This window comes from Zeugodacus cucurbitae, chromosome 6, assembly GCF_028554725.1.
Source record: "Zeugodacus cucurbitae isolate PBARC_wt_2022May chromosome 6, idZeuCucr1.2, whole genome shotgun sequence".
NCBI lineage: Eukaryota > Metazoa > Arthropoda > Insecta > Diptera > Tephritidae > Zeugodacus > Zeugodacus cucurbitae.
Genome location: NC_071671.1, coordinates 51,462,071 through 51,486,628, shown reverse-complemented (window position 1 = coordinate 51,486,628; position 24,558 = coordinate 51,462,071). Strand labels below are relative to the sequence as shown.

The 24,558-nt window shown below is 34.8% G+C and overlaps 1 protein-coding gene and 1 pseudogene across 3 annotated transcripts in view; both read left to right on the top strand.

Annotated features, from left to right (window-relative positions):
- LOC128922649 (GTP-binding protein Di-Ras2-like) overlaps positions 1 to 9,906 on the top strand; it is a 44,268-nt pseudogene extending 34,362 nt beyond the window's left edge.
- Positions 9,907 to 18,768: 8,862 nt separating this feature from the next.
- LOC105214541 (GTP-binding protein Di-Ras2) overlaps positions 18,769 to 24,558 on the top strand; it is a 60,609-nt gene continuing 54,819 nt past the window's right edge. For all 3 annotated transcript variants that reach the window (XM_054234430.1, XM_054234431.1, XM_054234429.1), the window contains exon 1: positions 18,769 to 18,917. The gene's annotated coding sequence lies outside the window, so the exon portion shown is untranslated. The remainder of the gene's footprint in view (positions 18,918 to 24,558) is intronic.

The following is a 24,558-nucleotide window of genomic DNA, read 5'->3' as shown; positions in this document are numbered from 1 at the left end:
TTGTTAACTTAATTTGATTTGTTTCTTCGCTCGTCCATGAGACCAAGAGGTGAGCTACTATTACTCCTTCGTTCTCTATAACGTTGTAACTGGCAGTAATATTGTACTGTAATGGTGTAATTGGTTGTACTCACGCTCCACAGTTCGATAAGTGGAGCGAATTTATGGTCCTGTGTTTAGTGCGGGGAGAGAGGGAGGAACTGTGATGTTCTGTTTCCTATTTGGCGACTAAATTGTACGCTATGCTTGACAGAGTTTATGTTTTTGGTGGGTCATTTGATTTTCGAATATATTTTTTGCTTTCGCTATAAATGTTTTACTTTGATTGTTTTTTGTTTTGAGATTTTGCCTTTTTATATATTACCTTTTTTGTTTTATTATTTCTTTCATTTTTCAAAGATTTCGTTCGTCGGCGCAAACATGGCGAATGCTCAAGGCCTTGCGTTGCTTTTGGTGTTTTTCAAGTATGCCAGTAGATATGTATGTTTCTAAGTAAGTATGTACTTTTACTTCATTCCTTCACTCTCACTACTTTCGCATGCCACAGGCGCACAATATCTTGGAAGTATTCCTTTGTATACTTTTTCGGCGTTTTTTCGTGTTTTACGGTATTTTTATACTCTCGCAACAAAAGTTGCTAATAGAGAATTATAGTTTTGTTCACATGACGGTTGTTTGTAACACCCAAAACTAACTCTTATTCAGTTCGCAAATGCAGGAAATCGGATTATAACCACACCCACCTCCCATACAAAGGTTATGTTGAAAACTACTAAAAATGCTTTAATTCAGTAAGGGAAAACACCAGAAACCTTAAATTTCACTATAAAGAAGTTACACAAGGGATTTACCCAAATTGGTATACAAAATTTTAAACGGGTGTGGCTCCGCCCACTTTTGTGTCAAAAACCCTATCTCCGAAGCTACTCGACCAATATCAATGAAATTTGGTTTGTGATATTCTCCTTGGATCCCAATGATATGCTGTGAACAATATGTTAAGTAAGCTCTAGTGAAGATCTCGGAACAGAACTTTGTATAAATACTGCATTTATAGTCAGACCCATTCTAAAAATCGCCGAAATCGGACCATGGGTTTTCAAGACCCCATATATCGAACATGGGGACCTCGGTGCTTCTAACCTAATATTAGGGTTTCGAACTTTCAATGGAATTTATACCATATACATGACGAATATGTGGGTCAAATTGTGTATTATATACTATTATTTTAATTAAATAAATAAATTGCGAGAGTATAAAATGTTCGGTCACAACCGAACTTAGCCCTTCCTTACTTGTTTTCTTTATTATTTTCTTATTTATTTTTATTATTCCATTTTTTCACAATTTTATTGTTTTATTGCATTTACTTAATTTCGTCTAGCACACCGCTGCCTATTTCTGCATAATGTTTCTGTTGACCTTCGCGACAAAGCTGCCTCATTAAAATTATTCTGCGTGAAAGTTGTTGTTGTAAATTTGTGTAAATCACAGCCAGTTAAAAATGTTTACAATTAGCCAGAGCTTACGATTTTATGCCTCGTTAAGTTTTATAACAATTTTACACAATTTCTCTTTTAACCATCTTTAGCTACTTGCCTTGAAATCCGCTAGGAATTTCCAAATTTTTATTCGTTTATAAATTTTTTCAAAATTTTTTATTTTTATTAAGTCAATAAATATTATCAGGGGTGGCTGCATTTACGCATAATAATTGGTTGTCACATTTAACCTTAACATGATGGTTAGTTAAATGTTTTTTAACTTTTATGAGTCGATTTTTCACTTTGAGTTTAAATCGAAATATATTTTATACATTTAGGGTTTCGACTCTGTCGGAATTATAATTACATGCGAGCAAGACACTTAGCTATGAAAATCCCCGAGTATAATCACGTTCTTAAACTCTCCTTCATCTTCTTTCTCAACATTCAAATCAATTTGATATTTTTTTCACTTCAAAACCGCTTTAAAAATACAAAAATATACTTACGAATAATAGAAAACCAACGTCATAAAAGCACGAAAAACACAATCATGCAGGCACTGCGGCATAAGAGAATGGATTTAAAAAATTCTGTGAAAAACGCTTAAAATAGAATTAACAATGAACAAACACGAACCCACAGGTCTAATTTGCTGTACTCGCACACATATTTACAGAAATACATGCAGGGTGCTTTACATATAGGGTGCTTTGTTTCGTATATTTCACACGGCAACGCCACCGAAGACGCATGAAAAAATCAATTGTATGTGTCGCTTTCACCTCTCCGCTGAGAATAAATATGTCCGCGGATGACTAAATCAGAGTTTAGGCAAAAAACATAATAACACACACACGATCGCACTTCCATATACTGGTTGGCGTGAAGAAAAGTGTTGAAAGAGGATAAGATAACGTATGTAGAAGCATAGGGTTGAATGTGTTTGTGTTCGCTTTGTTGAAAGTGTTTAAATATTGTGGGCGCCGCTTACGGCACGTGTCTGCAAGCATAGACTTTTTCGCTACAAACACACATACCCACCTCGTTTAAACGTGTATGTGTGTATATGTATATATTTATTAAAATAAATCCTCCAGAAAATTTGTCACATGCATCGCTAGATTTCAATCAATCAGTCAGTCAAGTGATATCAAGATGTGGCTAAAAAACACCATAAATTTTCCCGGCAAATTGAAAAGTGAAAGCGGTACTCAAAAGAACAGATAAAATGTTAAATGGGATACACTCCATAGAATGTGACGTGCATGTGGGTGTTAAATTCTTAAATTTACAAATTTTCGAAAAATTAAGAGTTTCATATATTTTCTAATTGGAAAAAATTATTTTAAATATTTTTTAGGAAAATTTTTCTTTTTTAATTTTTTGACTTTTTGGTGTGTCAACTTACCAGAGCGGTCGAATAAGTGTCTATGTCCCTCTTTCAGTCGTGTACTAAGTCTCTATTTGGATAAGAATGAAAACATAATTAGCATATAAACAATTTCAGATTTCTCTTGTATCCCGTCTTAGACACAAGCACGCACTACTTCAAACCATACCGCGAATTCAATGGGTTCATTGAAATGAAATAAATCTATTTTTGGTGAGATACAAAAATAGCATTAAATTAAATTTAAATTGTATTTCTAAAGGAAGGAGAAGTCTTTTTTTCTAACTTTAAAGGGAGTCGAGAAAATTAAGCAGCAAAAAAATGTTAGGGGCGGAAATAATTATCAAAGAGTAGGACATAAATGTTCACTCATCCATGCGCTTACGAATTTCAATACGAACATATTGCTCATAAATTGCCAATTTGCACCCCTCCAACTTTTATACAGACTCAAATCAACTCGGGGAAAAAATAAGTTTTCGGGCAACTGTTGCAAGTTCCTGCGGCTGCGGCTGGAGTTTGCTCCATAAAACATTCTTGTAACAGTGCGAAAATTAGCGGTTTTGTTTGACACTTTTCAGAGCGCACAAATTGAATGCTTCTCTGTTGGGCATGTAGAATCAATAAAAAATTGTAATAACTTGTCTATATGAAGAGCTCACTCATATGGATATGGATAAATATGTATGTATTTGTATATGAGTATGTGCACCTCCACGATTATTACAACTGGTCCAATTTCCACATGCGGCGTCCACACTCCGTTGAATTCCACTAATTTGTCCAACATGTTGGAATTAATGCTTTGGCAAATTCACCGAAAACCTGCGGTTTCGCAACACAAAACTTCGCTTTAAATGCATTCCATCGAAATTCGTAATAATTGAAATGAAAACATGTAAGGAAGGGCTAAGTTCGGGTGTAACCGAACATTTTATACTCTCGCAATTTATTTATTTGACTTTATTTATATTATGTAATACACAATTTGACCCACATATTCGTCATATATATTGTATAAAGTCCATTGAAAGTTGGAAACCATAATATTAGATTAGAAGCACCGAGATTCTCGTGTTCGATATATGGGGCCTTAAAAGCCTATGGTCCGATTTCGGCGAATTTTAGAATAGGGCTGCCACACTATAAACATAGTATTTGGGCAAAGTTCTGCACCGATATCTTCACTAGTGCTCACTTTATATATTGTAATGTAAACGATTCAGATTGTCTTCAAAGTTCTGGTATATAACGGGTGATTTTTTTGAGGTTAGGATTTTCATGCATTAGTATTTGACAGATCACGTGGGATTTCAGACATGGTGTCAAAGAGAAAGATGCTCAGTATGCTTTGACATTTCATCATGAATAGACTTACTAACGAGCAACGCTTGCAAATCATTGAATTTTATTACCAAAATCAGTGTTCGGTTCGAAATGTGTTTCGCGCTTTACGTCCGATTTATGGTCTACATAATCGACCAAGTGAGCAAACAATTAATGCGATTGTGACCAAGTTTCGCACTCAGTTTACTTTATTGGACATTAAACCAACCACACGAATGCGTACAGTGCGTACAGAAGAGAATATTGCGTCTGTTTCTGAGAGTGTGGCTGAAGACCGTGAAATGTCGATTCGTCGCCGTTCGCAGCAATTGGGTTTGTGTTATTCGACCACATGGAAGATTTTACGCAAAGATCTTGGTGTAAAACCGTATAAAATACAGCTCGTGCAAGAACTGAAGCCGAACGATCTGCCACAACGTCGAATTTTCAGTGAATGGGCCCTAGAAAAGTTGGCAGAAAATCCGCTTTTTTATCGACAAATTTTGTTCAGCGATGAGGCTCATTTCTGGTTGAATGGCTACGTAAATAAGCAAAATTGCCGCATTTGGGGTGAAGAGCAACCAGAAGCCGTTCAAGAACTGCCCATGCATCCCGAAAAATGCACTGTTTGGTGTGGTTTGTACGCTGGTGGAATCATTGGACCGTATTTTTTCAAAGATGCTGTTGGACGCAACGTTACGGTGAATGGCGATCGCTATCGTTCGATGCTAACAAACTTTTTGTTGCCAAAAATGGAAGAACTGAACTTGGTTGACATGTGGTTTCAACAAGATGGCGCTACATGCCACACAGCTCGCGATTCTATGGCCATTTTGAGGGAAAACTTCGGAGAACAATTCATCTCAAGAAATGGACCCGTAAGTTGGCCACCAAGATCATGCGATTTAACGCCTTTAGACTATTTTTTGTGGGGCTACGTCAAGTCTAAAGTCTACAGAAATAAGCCAGCAACTATTCCAGCTTTGGAAGACAACATTTCCGAAGAAATTCGGGCTATTCCGGCCGAAATGCTCGAAAAAGTTGCCCAAAATTGGACTTTCCGAATGGACCACCTAAGACGCAGCCGCGGTCAACATTTAAATGAAATTATCTTCAAAAAGTAAATGTCATGAACCAATCTAACGTTTCAAATAAAGAACCGATGAGATTTTGCAAATTTTATGCGTTTTTTTTTTTTAAAAAGTTATCAAGCTCTTAAAAAATCACCCTTTAGCAAGTAGGCGTGGTTGTGAAGCGATTTGGCTTATTTTTTATGTGTTGGGCATGTAGTATCAATAAAAATTTGCAAATGAAAAACTTACTCATATGTATACATGTATGTATGTATTTATATAGGAGTATGTGCGCATCCACGATTATTACAACTGGTCCAATTTCCACATGCGGCGTCCACATTCCGTTGAATTCCACTAATTTGTCCAACTTGTTGAAATTAATGCTTTGGCGATTTCATCGAAAAAATGCGGTTTCACAACACAAAACTTCGGTACAAATACATTCCATCGAAATTCGTAATGATTGAAATGAAAAATATTTTCAATAATTGTGCTTCAAAAATTACTAACAATGCATATATAAGCTCTTTATATGTAAATATGGTACAATTTACATACGCTGTAGGAAAAACGTTGAAGCTTGTACACAGTGTTGTCAGGTTATCATTTTCGACACGAAAGCGAAGTGTTTTGGGATTTCATTATCATTAAATTCGAATTTGGTTAAAAGTGGTTCATAAATACGGCTTCAATAAATTAATTAATGGCGGCGCCGCCTAGCGGGTTTTCACTAATACTAGAAAGAGCTGGCAATGTATAACAATAATATCTAAATTGAGAGACCTAAAACATACCTAATCTAGAGAACCTGTATACTCTTATTTTCGATTTCTAAACACAAATGGCTGGCTAATTGCCTTGATTCTCCCGGATACTAGTACTAGTTGGCTACCAGAAATCAGAAGATCATGAGACCGGTTAATATTAAGTTTTAATGATGACAAATTATTCTCGATAGATTCAACTCTTTTTTTGTAAAACTTTTCCTACAGGGCACGTACTAATTGCAATGCATTAAAATGCCAAAAACCATACGAAATTGCACAATGATTGCTCAAACTATGAGTTTATAAACTCGAAATATTTTCATTTATTTGTCAATTGAAGCGAAAAGTTTATCAATTCTGTGAAATTCGGTTTCGGGTTAACTTATTCGTACTGCCATGTCATTCGAATTAAATAACAGCAAAAAATTGAAAGCTTGCCGTGTGAAAACAAATGTTTGGATTTTCGCAAAATGGTTGCTCTTTTATATATATATTTAAGCAGAAATGCAGGTGTATATATGTACATCTGTAGATAAATATTTTCATATAAAATGTTTAATAATTATAAATATCAACAAAATAATTGCTCGCATTTCTAAGTGGCAACAATTTTAATAAAACAACTGAAGCACACATACACTAGTGCGTAATAAAAATGCATGCAACTGCAAGAGTGCAGACATAACAGTATGGGGAAAGCAAACATACTTGAACTTCGAACTCATTGGTATTCAGTGCAGACTCACATCTGCCCTTCCAGCCATGTCAGCTCATCCTGGCACACTTATGCACTCACACGCCGCACTTTACACCTCGGCCGATTGCTGTATTGCATCGTTTGCTTTCGTTTAAAACTTCGTCTATTACTCCTCTTCCTATTTTTCCATGACCTCAATTGTCGTTTTCAGATTTTATTTTTCCACTGTTAGTATTGTTGGTGTGGTTTGCTTATGGTCTTGCCATAATGTATGCATTTGGGTGTTCCTTGGTGTGTGTGTATGCAGTCATACACAAGTAATTGACAAACGAACGAACTTATTTTGTTACTATTTTTAGACAGTCTGCCACACATAATTGCATTTCTCACACACATTAGACAATATGGCTTTCTATGTATATGTGGGTTTATGGTTACCCCGATTTTGTCTGCATCACTGGGTTTTTACAAATAAGTATAATAGTTGCTTTGCTTCGTTAATCATTCAGACAATTTGGAAATGCAATTTCTTTTTGATGCCAATGGATTTTGCTGAGATAAATAGCAGTTTAAATGCACCATGAATTTGTCAAATGGATTTAGGACTAAAATGCATTTTAGAAGCATTATTTTAATGGATTCACGTATTTTTTGTGAATTATTTTCTTCCCTTCTGTTTCAGTTAAAATTTGTTTTAAATTCAAAACAAATGCACGACTGACACCAGATTAGTCAAGACGTCTTTTCGTGTCTGATATGACATAGCTTCATATGTGACAACCCACATCGAACAAGACGAGACAAAAACGCATGTTCGCTTGGTGTGGGTTGGAGCAAAATACATTTCAAAGACGTTTTTGACTAATCCGATGTGGGTTATAGAGTTATAGGAGCAAATATGTAGCATTGCAGATATTAAAGTTTCACTTTAATTACAAAATATTTTTCATCTTCGGTACTCATCTACGAAATGAGGCAATCACCTATCAACTTAAAAAAAATCGTCCCTTTCATAAAACCCATGCGAACTTAGAAATTAATGTAAAAATCCAATAACATGCAAATGAAACAATTGTAAAACACTTCAAAAAAAACTTAATGAAAATAAAAATATTATGTTTTAATACATTATTTTAGATCGACAAAGTGTACGAAAAGGCCTGGGTCCAACAAATGTCACTGGAATATGGCCAAAATAGAATCTTGGTACAGGTAGTAAAGTATACTATTGAGTGTCCTTCAACGTGCCAATTCCTACAGAAAACCGAAGCCTACTGGTAAATATAGTTTTCCAAGAGAAAAAATAAAAAATTCTTGAAAACCTATAATTCACAACTAATATATGTGCTAGAACCTCTGCGTTCCTAAGTATGTGTGAAGTTGTTGGATGCTTCTTGTATTTTGTGCCAACAAACTTTCCTCAATATATTTAACTAAACCAGAGTCCACATGAACCTCAGCAGCTTTCCTCTTTTAACATTCTAATGGCTTCCACTATCAATAATTGCTATTTTTGGATTGTCATTATATACTTTATATGAGTATACAGTATGCGAATAAAGTTAACATAAAAATATTTTCTCCCATAGACAAGAATCGCAACGCCAGTCCATCCGTTTCCGGTGATAAAAGTCCAGTTTAGTCGAAGCAGTTGATCCAGCCGCTAACAGGGGCGATGACAAATTGAAGCCCAGATCTAGGTTAGTATGGATATTATTATTCATCTGTGTATGTTTATTTTGTGCAAATGAATGTCTTATAACGGGTGATTTTTTTGAGGTTAGGATTTTCATGCATTAGTATTTGACAGATCACGTGGGATTTCAGACATGGTGTCAAAGAGAAAGATGCTCAGTATGCTTTGACATTTCATCATGAATAGACTTACTAACGAGCAACGCTTGCAAATCATTGAATTTTATTACCAAAATCAGTGTTCGGTTCGAAATGTGTTTATCGACAAATTTTGTTCAGCGATGAGGCTCATTTCTGGTTGAATGGCTACGTAAATAAGCAAAATTGCCGCATTTGGGGTGAAGAGCAACCAGAAGCCGTTCAAGAACTGCCCATGCATCCCGAAAAATGCACTGTTTGGTGTGGTTTGTACGCTGGTGGAATCATTGGACCGTATTTTTTCAAAGATGCTGTTGGACGCAACGTTACGGTGAATGGCGATCGCTATCGTTCGATGCTAACAAACTTTTTGTTGCCAAAAATGGAAGAACTGAACTTGGTTGACATGTGGTTTCAACAAGATGGCGCTACATGCCACACAGCTCGCGATTCTATGGCCATTTTGAGGGAAAACTTCGGAGAACAATTCATCTCAAGAAATGGACCCGTAAGTTGGCCACCAAGATCATGCGATTTAACGCCTTTAGACTATTTTTTGTGGGGCTACGTCAAGTCTAAAGTCTACAGAAATAAGCCAGCAACTATTCCAGCTTTGGAAGACAACATTTCCGAAGAAATTCGGGCTATTCCGGCCGAAATGCTCGAAAAAGTTGCCCAAAATTGGACTTTCCGAATGGACCACCTAATTTTATGCGTTTTTTTTTTTAAAAAAGTTATCAAGCTCTTAAAAAATCACCCTTTACAAATGTGCGCTTCAAATTGCAGGTCACTCATACGCCGTGCATCACGAAAAACCAAACAGCAAATCAACAATGCGTCCGATGACTGTAATTTCCAACAGAGCGGCAGAGGAGGGAAGTGTGAACGCCAAATTAGGAGAAAATTATAGGAAAGGCACAAGCAAATATGTATAATAAATCACAAATGCAAAGGGATATATTTATCAACAACAAGCAACAATAAGCAGCAAAAGCAAAGGAAAGCGGATACTCAAAATACAAATATGCGTGTTTGAGTGTGTGTGCGTGTGCGCTTTCGTATTTATTTGTACAAATGTAATTCAACAGTCGTCAAAGTGTATCCACCGCAAGTTGTCGCGTCGAAATAAAATTACACATTTTGATATGAACGCTTAATTATAACTATTATATAACTCAATAATAATAATAGTAATAATAATAATATAAGGCAAGGGTCGTTGATTAAGTGAAAAAATAGCGATTGTTTTCCTGATGTGAACATATATTTGAGCATATGATACGTTTATGTCTATGTACATAAGCAATTGTGTATGTAATGGAACTAACGTGTTGTAGATTAATGGCTTATATACATATATACATATATATATATATATATAAAAATATGTAATATTTATTAAAATCTGTATTTGTATTGTAGTTTAATGACGCACTAGTTGTTATTCAAATTTAACAATTAATAATTAAATTTAAATTATAAGCGTCATTTTTTATAAACATTTAGATGTAATTACACACACGGTTTGCGGTTTAAGTAACAGCAATTGACTTACAATAACAAGCAAGTATTTTCATGTGTTTAATTTACATTACATTTTCAAAAGACACTTTTTACAACTAAATTTTGTTTATTTAAATGGAATATTTTTTAACATCATATTTAAAATTTGCATATATAACAGTAATACAGACCAAACATTTTTTATATTTATTTTTATTATATTTATATTTTTATTATTATTAATTCTAATATTTTTTATACATTTTTTACATCATAGATTTTCATTTAAAACTTTTTGTTCATAGCGCCGTTGTATCTACGCAAGCAGAACATACTCACATTTTTATCCTGCTAAGGACTGTCAAATTGACAACATTCCTTAAACTATTTGCCGTTATAAATTATTTTGCTAAAATTTCGCTTTCATCATTTGCATTAACAAAATAATTCACTTGTCACAGCTACATACATATATGAATACAAATCCTCAATCAACAATTGCATAAACCATTGAACAACAATCGTCGGAATTTTCAAAATACCACACATAATGCCGCATTTGAATGCCAAATGATATGCGTGAGCTTTGAGCTTATTTGCACATCGCGATGCATTAATAATTTCTAAAAAAACTTATGAAGCCGAAGAGCTCAATGGGGTTTTAACTATGCAAATTCACATGACTGCATTTTAAGGGGCTATTAGTTTTAGATTTCTGATTTTTTTTTGTTACTTTTATTAAGTTTATAAGTGCATATAGTATGTTTGTAATGACATAAATAAATATTTAAATACTGAAGCGTGAAGTTGAAATTAACAAAAAAATAATTTTAATATCAATGCGGACTTTGGAGTTAATCGATTTTTTTTTAATTTCACAGAATATATTAATTAGAACTTTACTGTTAACTCTGAAAGCATCGTTAATATACATTTCTGAATTAAATGTACAATACAATTGAACCTTAAATACAAAATACATATGTATATATATGCCTTTACTTAATTCTTAATGCTAGACTTATGTACCTACATACATACTTAAAAAAACCAAATATAAAATCAAAATTACTACTTTCTGAATGGAAATGATTTGTTTTCTAGCATAGCTTCTGACCAGTACACCAAAAACGAATAATATCTACTTATAAACTATTAATAATTATGTTAATGTAAATCAATTTACAAGTAATTATGGAAAAGGACTTAGTGTTGAGCTTAAGTGAGTAAAAAAGAAGAATAAATTTATGTATGTTTGTTATTATCTTCATAACGTTTTTTTGTATTTTCCATCTAACATTTAAGAACACAATTTACTCCATTAAAAAATAAATTAAAAAGAAAATAGTTTGTAGTTTCCTAAAATTAATTGATGCAAAAAAAAAAATTTTGTTTTTGTTGTTAGGTTTGTAATTGGTAGTAGCAAATGAAAACAATGCAAAGTGAATTGTGATAATGTAATCAAGAGAAAAACCACAACAAAAAATTAGACTGAGTAAGAAACTAGTATTTGTATTAAAGTATTAGAAAATTACTTAGGAATTAAGTTCATTGAAACAAAGTCTGTTCTTGACTTTTTTAATTAGATAAAAGAAATAAATAGTAGTTTACATGCATTTTCAATTCTTAAAAACAAACAAAATTATTAAAAATTACTACCGAAATTTCTGGCTGAATGGCTTCGTGAACAAGCAAAATAAGTCACCATTGCATCCCGAAAAAATTACGGTTTGATGCAGTTTATGGACCGGCGGCGTCATTGGTCCGTACTTGTTCAGTGATGTTCAAGACCGGCACGTTACTGTGAATGAGAATCGCTAACGCTCAATGAAAACCGAATATTTTTGAAATTAGATGATATGGACATGGACAATATGTGGTTCCAACAGGACGGCGCCACAAGCCACACAGCGAATGTCACAGTCGATTTATTGAAAACCAAGTTTGGTGAACGTGTTATCTCACGAAATAGCCCAGTCAATTGGCCGCCTCAGTCGTGCGATTTGACGTCCTTAGACTATTTCCTGTGGGGCTACGTCAAGTCTATGGTCTATGCCAACAGGCCAGCGACAGCTGATGACCTTCGTACGAATTTGAGTTCAGGCTGTGGACATGCTAAAAAATCAAGTTCCATATATTATGGCATCGAAATTTGAAAACTTTGTAAATATAGAGTGCGAACGATACACTTCTCATGCAAATTTAACTAAAAATTTAATTAGTACGAGTTCAAGTTGTATGTTATGCTAAAACTGCTTCAATTTGCAACTGGAATGAATTGGATTTAGAATAAACACAAAATCTGGTAGTAAGTGCATGAATGAGAACCAAAAGTTTTGAACATCAAGAAAAACATTTGAACCAAAAAATTAACGAGTAGTGGGAAAAAGAAATGCAAATATATAGTTATGAATGAGCGATGAGTGCAATTTATAAACAAGTTTTGCTACCATGAATTGCAGAAATTTATATTTTTCAGCTCATAATGAAGCTTTTCTGCATATTCTGCAACATATTCTTCGGAGATGCTCTGCACTTGATGACCTGTAAATTGGACTGATATATTATATGCTTAGAGATAATCACACAGGTATCCTAGTTGGTCATTTGGTGTACAAATGCTTGCATTTTTTTAATAGATTTCTCAAGTTAATGGTAATGGACATTTAATTTCTCATGTAACCTATTTTGGTTTAATGACATAAATTAATCTTGCATTTGTATACAATAGATATACAAATAAAATATTAAAGAGGACCTCACGTGGTTAAGAAGGGCTTAATCATTAGTAGGCTGCACTCTTTTTATTAGAAAAATCTATATCAACCGGTTCTCTATCCCTATTTACTATTGTAATAGTAAACTTATATAGATGTAAATATGGTCATTATGATTGGAATTAATTTTTATGCTCTCGCAACAAAATTGCTAAGAGAGTTGTTCGTATGTATGTTTGTAAGTCATAAAACTAAACGAGTTAGATATAGGGTTATATATATCAAAATGATTAGGATGACGATACGAGTTTAAATCCGGATGTCTATCTGTCCGTCCGTCTGTCCGTGCAACGGATAACTTGAATACAAATTAAAATATCTTGACGAAACTTGGTACACATGTTCCTTGGGACTGTCAGATAATTGGTATTGAACTAAATAAAGGTATAAAACTAAAATTTGGTACAAAGAATCGCACTAAGAAGGGGCATATTTGGATGCCAATTTTTTTGTGGAAATGGACATGATCACGCCAAAAATAAAATACTATTTTTGAAAAACCTATAATTAGGTATATGGAAGCTAGGAGATGTTATGACCCGATTTTAATAATTTTTGGATCAGAGACACACTATTAGAAGAAAACAATTAAATTATCTGCGAGATTAACCCATATTTTCGGTGAATAATTACCCTTAGGCACTGAGTTCTTCATGTTCGATATCCGGGGCCTTGAAAAGTTATAGTCCGTTTCGACAATTTCTCCACAAGTGAAGCCACAGTACAGTATTTGTGAAAAGTTTTATTCCGCTATCTTCATTGGTTCCCAATGTATATGAATAATACACAGTGAAGGAATCAGATGGAATTAAAAATTTTGTCATGTTATCAGGGTGTCAAGAAAATATTAAATACCGAATTTCAATGAAATCGGTCGAGTAGTTCCTGAGATATGGTTTTTGACCCATAAATAGGTGGCGCCATGACCATTTTCCATTTTTTTTTAAGGCTGAGTGTAGCTTTCTTCTGCCATTTGGCCCCTGATATTGAATGAATGAATAAATGAAGAACTCAGTGTCTAAGTGTAATTTTTCACATAGAATTCAGAGGGAATCCTTTTCTCGTAATAGTGTGTCTTGGATTTAGTGTACCCTGGTGGTGAAAATTAGTAAAATCGGTTCAGGAATTACCTCAGCCCTCATATACTAAATATAATTTTCGTTATTCTACTAGATTTTATGCCGAATATATGGGTCAAATTGTGTGTTATCTTAATTAAAATATATCAATAAATTGCAAGAGTATAAAATGTTCGGTTACACCCCAACTTACACTTTCCTTACTTGCTATTAATTATATTTTTCCTTAAAACCAGTGTCATTTAGATGGTTTTCTTTTGTAGAAAAAAAATAACCTGGTGGATTTCTTCGATAGCATATAACCGATTGGGCTTCTCTGAAAATAGCTAGCAGGTATCATGATGAATGTATTGTTTAAGGAGCGTGCGGAGGTATACAATGCCCTTTCGGCGAACGACTTCTGGCAAATCTGGAGACCACATCACTTCACATTGTTAGATTACTTAGCTGCCAACGAAAGAAATCATAAATGGTTTTCTGCTTTTACTGGACCTATTTGCTTAATGAATGTGGGTGTTCGTGACCTAGGACCTGAAGATCATGTTAGCAATTAGTCATATGCTTGCACTTCCAGCCAAATTCAATGTAATTTTTGTTTATTCTCTCAATTGATGATACATTGAAAACAAAAGTGCGCTGTACAATATTGTTTTTAGTGAACTGCATGAAACAAATTTATTTAAATCCACATGTGGATAAATATATATTATTATACATAGTGAGCACTTCAACGAATGTTGGTCCATATGCTATTATGGTGTGAAACTACATATATATATGCACAAAGAACCCACTGGTCTCCAACTCTGCTTTGCCTCTGTAAGCCATCTCATGGTGGCATTGAGATCTCATGGCATTAACTATCACATCTGACAATGACAGTGAATCATTAAGTAATGCTGAGACACAAATAACTTCCTTCGTTCCTTCGTACCTCCTTTGCTGCTGTATATCCATATGGCATATAGCATGGGCTAAGATGAAGAGCGTTGAATGACAGCGTCGCAAATATTGACACGAAAGTTAATTACATTTTCATCATAAAACAAACAGAAAAGGCACACTCACAAATGAAATAATGAATTTTCTTTTCTTGCACCATTATTGCGGTCCCCGCTGTCGTGCAGACGTCTATGTATGTGACTGCTGGAAGAACACAATTATTATAATAATGATGGAAAAACACAGCAGTGGCCATCCTTATGATATACCCATACCCAGACTGTTGTACTTTTCTCATAAGGATCTGAGGGCATTTTTGTGTCAGTAGTCAAGAGCCAGAAAAACATTTTGTTATTTATTTTTATCAAGTAGAAGATATTTAGTCGCAGTTCAAAGCTTAAGGCATTTTAAGTCAAAAATTCAAGCACAAAACAAAGTTTATTGGTTCGGGAATGTTTCTACAGTTCAGTCACAAGACTCATGATATGATTTATGGTAGAAAAATTCGAACAATTTAACTGTTCTTTACATTATCTTTATTATTGATCGTTTGTTCGAAAAACTCTTCTCATTATTGTATTATTACGAGTTTGGAAGCGAACTTGTGTTTTTCCTTACTTAAAGTTTTCTATCATGTTGAGATTTCGTTTTTCATTTGAAACAAATGTCAGAATTTCCATTATTTAGATTTTATACCTTCCCATTACTATGAGCAACTTGGTTTTAAACCAAAAAATTTAATACATTTTATCTTAATTTTCGATGTAACGTTGCTACGGTATAAAGAACTGTTAAATCAAGCCGGGGGAATACGTTCACAGCCTGTTCAAGCGCATGCGCATTTCAAAGTACCCCTAATTTCGAATTGTGCAAAGTTTACACTTGTTCATTATGTGCCCCAACTGGTAAAATGAACACTTAAAGCAAGAGCTTGAGTGTCTTCAAATGTATTTGGATGTATTTTGTGAGAATGTGACAAAGTTGTAGTCATAGTAAACCAAGTTGTCTATCGGATTTGTATTTGTAAAAACGAAAGAAGTTGTTTTCATATTTCGCTGCATGCAACATGTTGCAAACAATCTTGTTGTGTTTTGAATTTTAACAATTTACTTACGGTGCACTTTTTGCGGTATCAAGTGTTGGACGCATAAGTTTGAGTTCGAACGAGCGTTGCGTTTAATAGCAAACATTGTTGTTGTAGTAGCTCGTGAATTTCCTCGGCAGTTACAGTTTCATAAAAAACGAGCTGACACACTCGCCATGCAGTCAGTTTCGTCGTAAACAGCAGCGTGTACGTTGGTCGGAAGCGGAAATTAGCGGTTAAATGGATATGTTGAAACGTAAACAAAAAAAATATTTTCTCTTATTCTAGAGAAATTTAAATTCAAATGCTGGAAAATTGTGTTTTTCACGGATATCAGTGATTGATGTTGGCTTTATTTATTTTTCGAAATTTTTTGGAAAAATTAGTTCATAAAATAAATAAATAAAGCCACGAAAAGCGAAAATGAAAAACAACAATATGTGTGCTGCTGTGCTCAGTATAGTGTTTGAATATTTAATTGCTGACTCAATTGTGGTTTTAGTGCATGGTGACAATGGAAAAAATATATAACGGAAATCAGTGAAATGTGAAAATTTCCGACGTGTGACAATAATTACTATGGACACTGCGCGGAAAGAATAACCACTGACCTACTCACCAAGCAGTTATTGTTTCCCTACTATGTGCTCGTGATGGCAGTGATGATGATTATGCTGTGAGTCTGTGTGTTTGTTGTGATGCCCTCATGGTGGCAGTCAGCCAGTCGGTCGGCCGGCCATAACACAGTTAATGGACACTCAAGCGTCGCTTACAAATAATTGAACTTTCTCTGTCTATAAATTACGCGTTTGTTTTTTTTTTTTTTTGTTAGAGTTTTATTGTGAGAGTGCTGAGTGCAGCCAAATGAAGCCAAGCGACCCACTTGGCTGCACTAACTGTACTCTGTAGTATTAGTGCTGGCAAGCGTGCCATATTGTGTGACACACATACGCGGATTTGTGCGTGTGTTTGTAGTCCCTCAGACGGCTGGATGACATTGTATTCTGCAGTCTCTTTAACCGTTACTTTCTGCTGGCTATTATTTTTTCTCTCCGCTCCTTTTGCTGCCTATATTTAGGCGACGGCAATTGTTTACTAGGTTGAAATGGCACGTGCTCGACACATGAAAGCATAAAATTCATACACACATACTAGCATAGGTGCTTCCAAGTAAATGTGGGCAACCGCACGAGCGGATATTTAACGAGTTTAACAGACATCGCAAACAAATCTTTTGTTGGACCTAAACATTTTATTATTTACACATAATCGCATGTAAGAGAAGCAACGTGTTGCGTTATGGAGTCATATCTTTGAGGTGTAAGTGTTCAGAGTGTGTGCTTCACATGTTTAGCACCTATTAATTAACGATTTAAGAGCCCCTTCAAAATGTGAAAAATATATGAGGCTTATTTGCATTGATGAACGCTGAGTTGATGAGTTTGAAATTGTTGCTGTGGCGAGTGAGTTGTGTATTTGTAGTGGAAGGAATGGGCTTAAAGCTCTATATTTGTGGAAAATAGTGGAATTGGCAATTATATTTAAAAAAAAAATTGATAACAAACCGCTGAAGCACTTACTAACATTAGTTAGTAAAAAATGTATTCGTGCTAATAGTGTACTTTTATCTTTTTTCAATCGTTGCCCAGATTGATCTGTTATTTTGTAAATCTTCAAATAAAGTTGTTATAAAATTAAAAAAAAAAAATAAATATTTTTTGCACAGCTAATTAATATTCTAAAAATTGTTTGGATCGATAAAATTCTCATAATTAATACTACGCACCCTGTATTTTTTATTGCCATACTCCCACCACATGTGCATTCGTACGTTCATTTGTCTCACAAATATTGTTTCACACCTCTGTTTTGTTGTTGTGATCAGCTTTTGTTACTGGTGTTTTTCCCCGAGAAATTTGTTGCCACATCGATACTTTTCTAGCGTAGGCGTTATTGTGCTCTTGCGGAGAAACACATTTAAACATATAGATCCACATTTACACACACTTCTACGCTTTTAGCTCCCTTCCGGCAATTTCAATGCATTTTTTAGTATTACAGCCGTGCGTCTCCCCCCTTAGCGGACCATTAAAAAGTGTATTGGCAACTTTACGGCGATTTGTGGGGATTTGTTTATTGCACTACCAGCTTTTACGACGGTCAAACTTGGCAGTGTGTGTGTTTGTGTGAGAGGGATTGTGTATTAATAAATTTATTACATCGGTGGTAAGCGTTTAATTTATTAATATATCGAGTGAAATTCGAACGCGGTGATTTATTGAATAATCAATGGTGAAAAGTGTGAACAAAAGCGGTGGATAAATAAAATTTTATTTAAAAAAAAAATCAAAAAAATTTAATACAAATAATCCTTAATCTCACTTCTACCTCATCAATTTTATTGCAGCAGCATCATCTGTGCCTAATAAACATATGAAAAGTGTCATAAAAAGTGCGTGATCAGCATAAACGCTGTGGTGTATTTTTTAATTGGGCCATAACTGACATATGCTCTAGTCATATAGTTGAGTATATGAGTCCATAACTAGCATAACAAATACAGCTAATAATCTAAAAACCGACGCGTCACTAGCTCACACAGTTAAACCCTCATATTTGCATAATCGGATTGGCTTAGATGCGCCGGCAACCTAATCGGGTTTGTAAACAGCTGTTGCTACCGCGACGCTACATAGATTTCCATATGCGACACACCGTTGTTTATATAAATAAATAAATGCAAGTGAATATATGTATAAGAGTGAAATTTTATCGGCTCCAACACACAAAGAGAAATGTGCTAAACGTCACCATATCCTTGCTAGCCATAAGCTCCTGCCAAGCGTACGCACAACGCAACAACACATATCTTTGTAAACGTTGAGGTTTACTCATCTTCTTCTTCCCCTCTATCAATATCATTATCATCATTAGGCGCTCAATTGTATGCTTGGTAAGTAAATTATTTTTCTATTATCCCTACAGATTGTCACACATATTTTGTATTGTCAATGTTTCTACATGTAAGTCAGGAAAACTAAACTATTCATATTTGTACAATGTCGAGATATGTCTTGGTTTCAAACTCATTTGCGTTAATCTATCAAACGAACTACTTCTAAACTCGTATTTTTCCAATAACTTACCGTTTTCCTACAGGGTCGCTTTACCTGCATTATTTTTATTGCTTACGGATACTTTTAGTTGCCGCCTTAATTTAATTGCCGCCTTTAATTAATTGGGTAAAACAGAGATTGACATTCTTTTGTGGCTGTTTCCATGGTTTGTTCGCATTTCTGTGTCGGGATACCATTGCTTTCAAACACAATATTTGTTATGATTTACAAAAATTATTTGAAGTAAACGGAATTTTTATAATTATATATTTTTGTTCCTGAAAATCGAACTCGATCTTTCATAAGGTATGCTAAATGTTTGAAATGGTGTTGAATTTTCAATAACTAGCTACGTAGGTTGGAATAAATTTTACCAATTCTCTAATATAACAAGAAAAGAAAGGCTACTTTCGGGTGCAGGCGAACATTTTATACTCTTCCAATTTATTGATATATTTTTATTAAGATATCACATAATTTGACCCATATATTCGGCATAAAGTCCAATAGAAAAACGAAAATCATCATATATAGTATATAGGCTGAGGTAATTCCTGAACCGATTTCACTATATGCTCACTTAATTCGGCTAAGATATTTCGCATATCAACCGATTTATAAGCTATTAAGTAAATCGTATTTTTGAAAATCCTATAATTAGCTAGGGGAAGTTATGGCCCGATTTTAACCATTTCTGGTACAGAGCCACACTATTGAGATGTCTGAGAGATTTACCGATATTTTTGTGAAAAATTTCCATAAGGTACTGAACTCTTCATATTCATGTTCATCAGGGTGTCAAGAAAATATTATATACCGAATTTCATTGAAATAGGTCGAGTAGTTCCTGAGATATGGTTTTTGAGCCATAAGTGGGCGATGCCACGTCCATTTTCCATTTTGAAAAAAATCTGAGTGCAGCTTCCTTCTGCAATTTCTTCTGTAAAATTTAGTGTTCTGACGTTTTGTATGGGAAGTTGGCGTGGTTATTATCCGATTTCAACTATTTTCATGGTGAATGGTGGGGTACCTAAGAGAACCGACTGCAGTAAATTTGGTTGATATAGCTTTATTGGTTTGCGAGATATATACCAAAAACCTATTTGAGGACGGCGCCACGCTCACTTCCCCAAAAATATTACATCCACATATACACCTTCCTAGTGCGATTCTTTGTATCAAATTTTACTTTTATAACTTTTGTTATGGGACTTTAAGTGTTTTCGGTTTTCACCATTTTGTGGGCGTGGCAATGGTCTGATTTTGCCCAAATCAAGCAGCCTTCTCAGGGTGCCAAGGAATACGTGTTCCATGTTTCGTTAATATATTTCAATTTTTACTCAATTTATCCGTTGCATGGACAGACAGACAGATAGACATCCGGATGTCAACTCGTATCGTCATCGTGATCATTTTGATATGCATAACCCTATATCTAACTCGTTTAGTTTTATGACTTACAAACAAATAATGTAAATAAAACCATAATACTCCCTTAGCAATATTTTTTGCGAGAATATAAACATTTAGCTCCAAAATATTTTATATATTAAACGCGAATATTTATTAAGTGTTTGAAACTCTTGCTCATAACCAGTCAAACTTTCATTTTTATTTAACGAGACTCTAGCCCAGCAAAAAAATATACCAACCGAACATTAAAACCTCAGTTTCGTTTGTGGCAATCGATTGACTAATTTTGATGAATACGTCACTTGACGTCAAGTCTTTAGCAGCAGACTTGAAAGAAAATGCTTTGACTTGAGCACTTGAAGGGCTTTTAATTCCTCATTTTGAGAATATGCTTTCATATGAATCGTTCCCATTCACACACACATACACACATAGCTGATTAAAAACTACCCACCTGCGTTGCTGCTACATTAGAATCCGCTTCACTAGAGCACTTCAAATCAATTTGCTAACTTCAATGACTAGACTACTAATGTGTGTAATGTGTAGCCAATTATGTGGGGAAACTAAAACAGATTTGTGCTATACAAACAAACACATAAAGCAAACAAAGAAAGTAGAATAGGTGGCAAAGAGAGCAAACAAGAAATGCGCAAAGAACTTAACGAGTCAAATCGTTGGAAAAATGTCAATCCACGTAAGGTCGGCGAGAATGACGCGTCGACATCCGCTTTTGCAGACAGACTGTTGACATTTGTCAGCGAAATGTCAGCGCTTTTCTGTAGGCAGCTTGCTATTTGCCTCCTGCGGACTGCCCGCAAATATTTCTCTTTAGTAAACAGGAGCTGCTAACTCCAGGTAGTGTGTGCTCTTCATTTATGTTACGGCGAAATGTCATGTGTTTACGCGTTTGTCAAACCGGCCCTAGTGGTCAGTTAGTGGCTACTATTACATAATGCATGAATTTCAATTAGCCTTGCAAAGTTGTGGCAACACTACTGCGAAATTTGTCCAGGCAAGTAAACATGTTCAGGCGGGCAAACACGTTTCAACTATGCTATGCTGTCACGCCCACTCCGCTCATAACATCGAGAACAGTGCACTGCCTATGTTTATCAAACATGTCGACTGATATGGCGTATACGTAATCTCTTAGCTGTGTGTGGCATTGCATGTCACGTATACGCCATGGATGGCGATGTTTAGTGTATTATGCAAATGTTGTAGACTTGTATCTAAATTTACATATATACTACCATGTGTGTTCGTATGTTTTATTGATGAAGTGTTGCCTGCTTGAATGTTGATCTGCTTTGCTTTATATGATTATGCATAGGCATGATTAAGCAAGCTAATTACGCATAAATGGACCACTGGGTATATGGTCCCAGTTGTTTTTCAAATTATTATATGAAATAATACTAAAAAACCACTTTGGTGTAAGTCTAGTTATCAAGATGCATGCTTTGGAATAACCGAAAAAAGATGAATTAAGAGAGCAGCAAACACATGCTCCAACTTTGCTACATAATTCCAGAAATTTTACATGAAATTACAAAGATTTTCATATTAAACAACTTATATAAAAGAATATCGGGCTATATCAATGAGAGGGAGAGGGAGCAAATAACAAAACCAGTAAACTCTTTCAGTTGGCACACTTTTGACTAATAAAAATAGTTGCTTGTGGACTGTTGTTGGTCGCTTTCAACACACCGTCGTCTTCACTATGTTGCATGAAGCGCCAAATAAGTATTATTCCACTTCAATAAGCTACAGTTCGTTATAGTCGCAGCCAAGACCAGCCGAGCCGAACCGAGGCGAACTAAACTGAAGTGAAATGAGCTGAACAGCGTGCAAGCACATGTGGGTGTCTCATGCAAATTCTGCTCAGCATATGAGCTCACTTATGTGCAGTCAATAGTCACTTACAGAGATTAAGATGAACTCAGTAGTATGTGGGTACTTGTGGCCCAGCTTTTTATTTCAATTTTATTGCTGCTAATTTGTGTCGGTTATTGGTTGGCAAGACAAGGCGAAGCTGCATTTCACCTTATTTTATGTACTTACCGACAACGCTTACTCTGCTACCAACATCATACGCTTCTTCGTCCATGGCGCTTTTAACCACGTTTCTGTTTGAGTTCACGTCAGTGTTTCGTCACAAGCAGCATGCAGCGTTTCGAAAAATGAATTTAATTTTCCACTCAGCGAAGTGCAAAATATCACCATACACTGAAGAAAATACTGAAACGGAAATTGCAGAGGAAAACTGCACTCAGGTTTTTTACAAAATGGAAAATGGGGGTGGCGTCGCCCACTTATGGGTCAAGAAATATATCTCAGGAACTACTCGACCGAATTCAATGAAATTCGGTATATAATTATTTCTGGACATCCTGATAATACGAATGAAAAATAGGCGAACTCGGTTTACAACCACGACTACTTTCCATATACGTTAATTTTGAATTCCATCTGATTCCTTCACATTATAAGGTATACATAAGGAACCAATGAAGATGTGGAAATATTTTCGAAACCGGACTTTAACTTTTCAGGGCTTTTTTTCTTCTAGTAGTGTGTCTTTGTTCCAAAAATCGGGTTATAACTTACCCTAGCTCCCATATACCTAATTATAGGTTTTCAAAAACACGCTGGGCTTTATATCGGTTATATGTGAGATATCTTAGCAAAATTAAGTGAGTATAGTCTACCTTGGTGCTGAAAATGAGTGAAATCGATTTAGGAATTACCTCAGCCCTCATATACTATATTCAATGATTTTCGTTATTCTAGTGAACTTTATGCCGAATATATGGATCAAATTTTGTATTATCTTACTAAAACGAAATCAAGAAATTTGCGAGAGTATAAAATGAGAGAGTAAAATGTCCCGAACTTAGCCTTTCCTTACTTGTTAATATTTACAAAAATATGGCTTTGTTTCGTCTATTTAGAGCTAAATATAGTTGGATCGATTTTAGTCCTGTCAAATTTTTATACCGAAAGGCACAGAATGAAGAAATAAAAACATAATTATTGTTAGTACCGCTTACTCAACCAAGCTAGCAGATATATGTATTTCATATGGCTGACTATGTTTTCCCATTATTCTACCAGGCGGTAGATAGAAAGTATGCTTAACCTCAACCAGTAGAGCCGAGCCATCAGTAGAGTTATTTTATTCACAGTAACTTCACACTTAACACTGCTAAATTATAAACAAATGAACAATGGTCACTTACTATAACCTAACCTTTATTCAAAGCGTTTTTTTAATAAATTTTGAGACCATTAAGACCAGCTGGAATACAAGCTTTTCATTAAAATTATTTTATCTATTTATTGTCATATTATTCAAATTCAAAGAAATTCCAGTATTTTTGTCTGAAATTTCAATTAAAATCTAAAAAATCAGTTATTAAAAATTCATACAGACTTAAAAGTAATTGAAGCTCCTTATGTAAAGCTTTTGGCTCTTGACAAATAGACAATAGAAAAAAGCGTTAGGTAGACTTGAAAGAAGAAGCAGGTTTTGAACCGAAAATAACATCCTAAGCAAAGTGAGAAACAAAAAACAAAACTTTTAAAGCAATCTCTGTCACATCACAAAAAGGGGTGAACAGAAAGCGAAAAGCGAAAAAAATATAAAAATATAAAGCGCATGAATGCCGCCGAGTCGAGTGGTGAATGAGTGCAAATTGGCAAAATTAATTTGCCGTTTCCCTTAATAAAGTAACGAATTGGTGAATTTGGCAGCGAAATCACGAAAGCAAAAAGCAAACAAATAAGCGAACTAATTAACAACGAAACAGCTAACAGCAAAAGACAACACTGGGTGATAGAGATGATGAGGATGCAGATGAGGGGGTGTTGACGACATGCGGCAGAAACGAATTGGACATTTTCAAACAAATTAATCGTTAGCACCCATTTCGCTTAATGGACATCGACAGGTCACTCAGTACAAAATGGAATTTAAAATTCATAGAGAGTATACTTTACATGTTAAATATTGGAGATATAGAAGGGTGTAATGAGATTCGGTTTCACCGACAAATC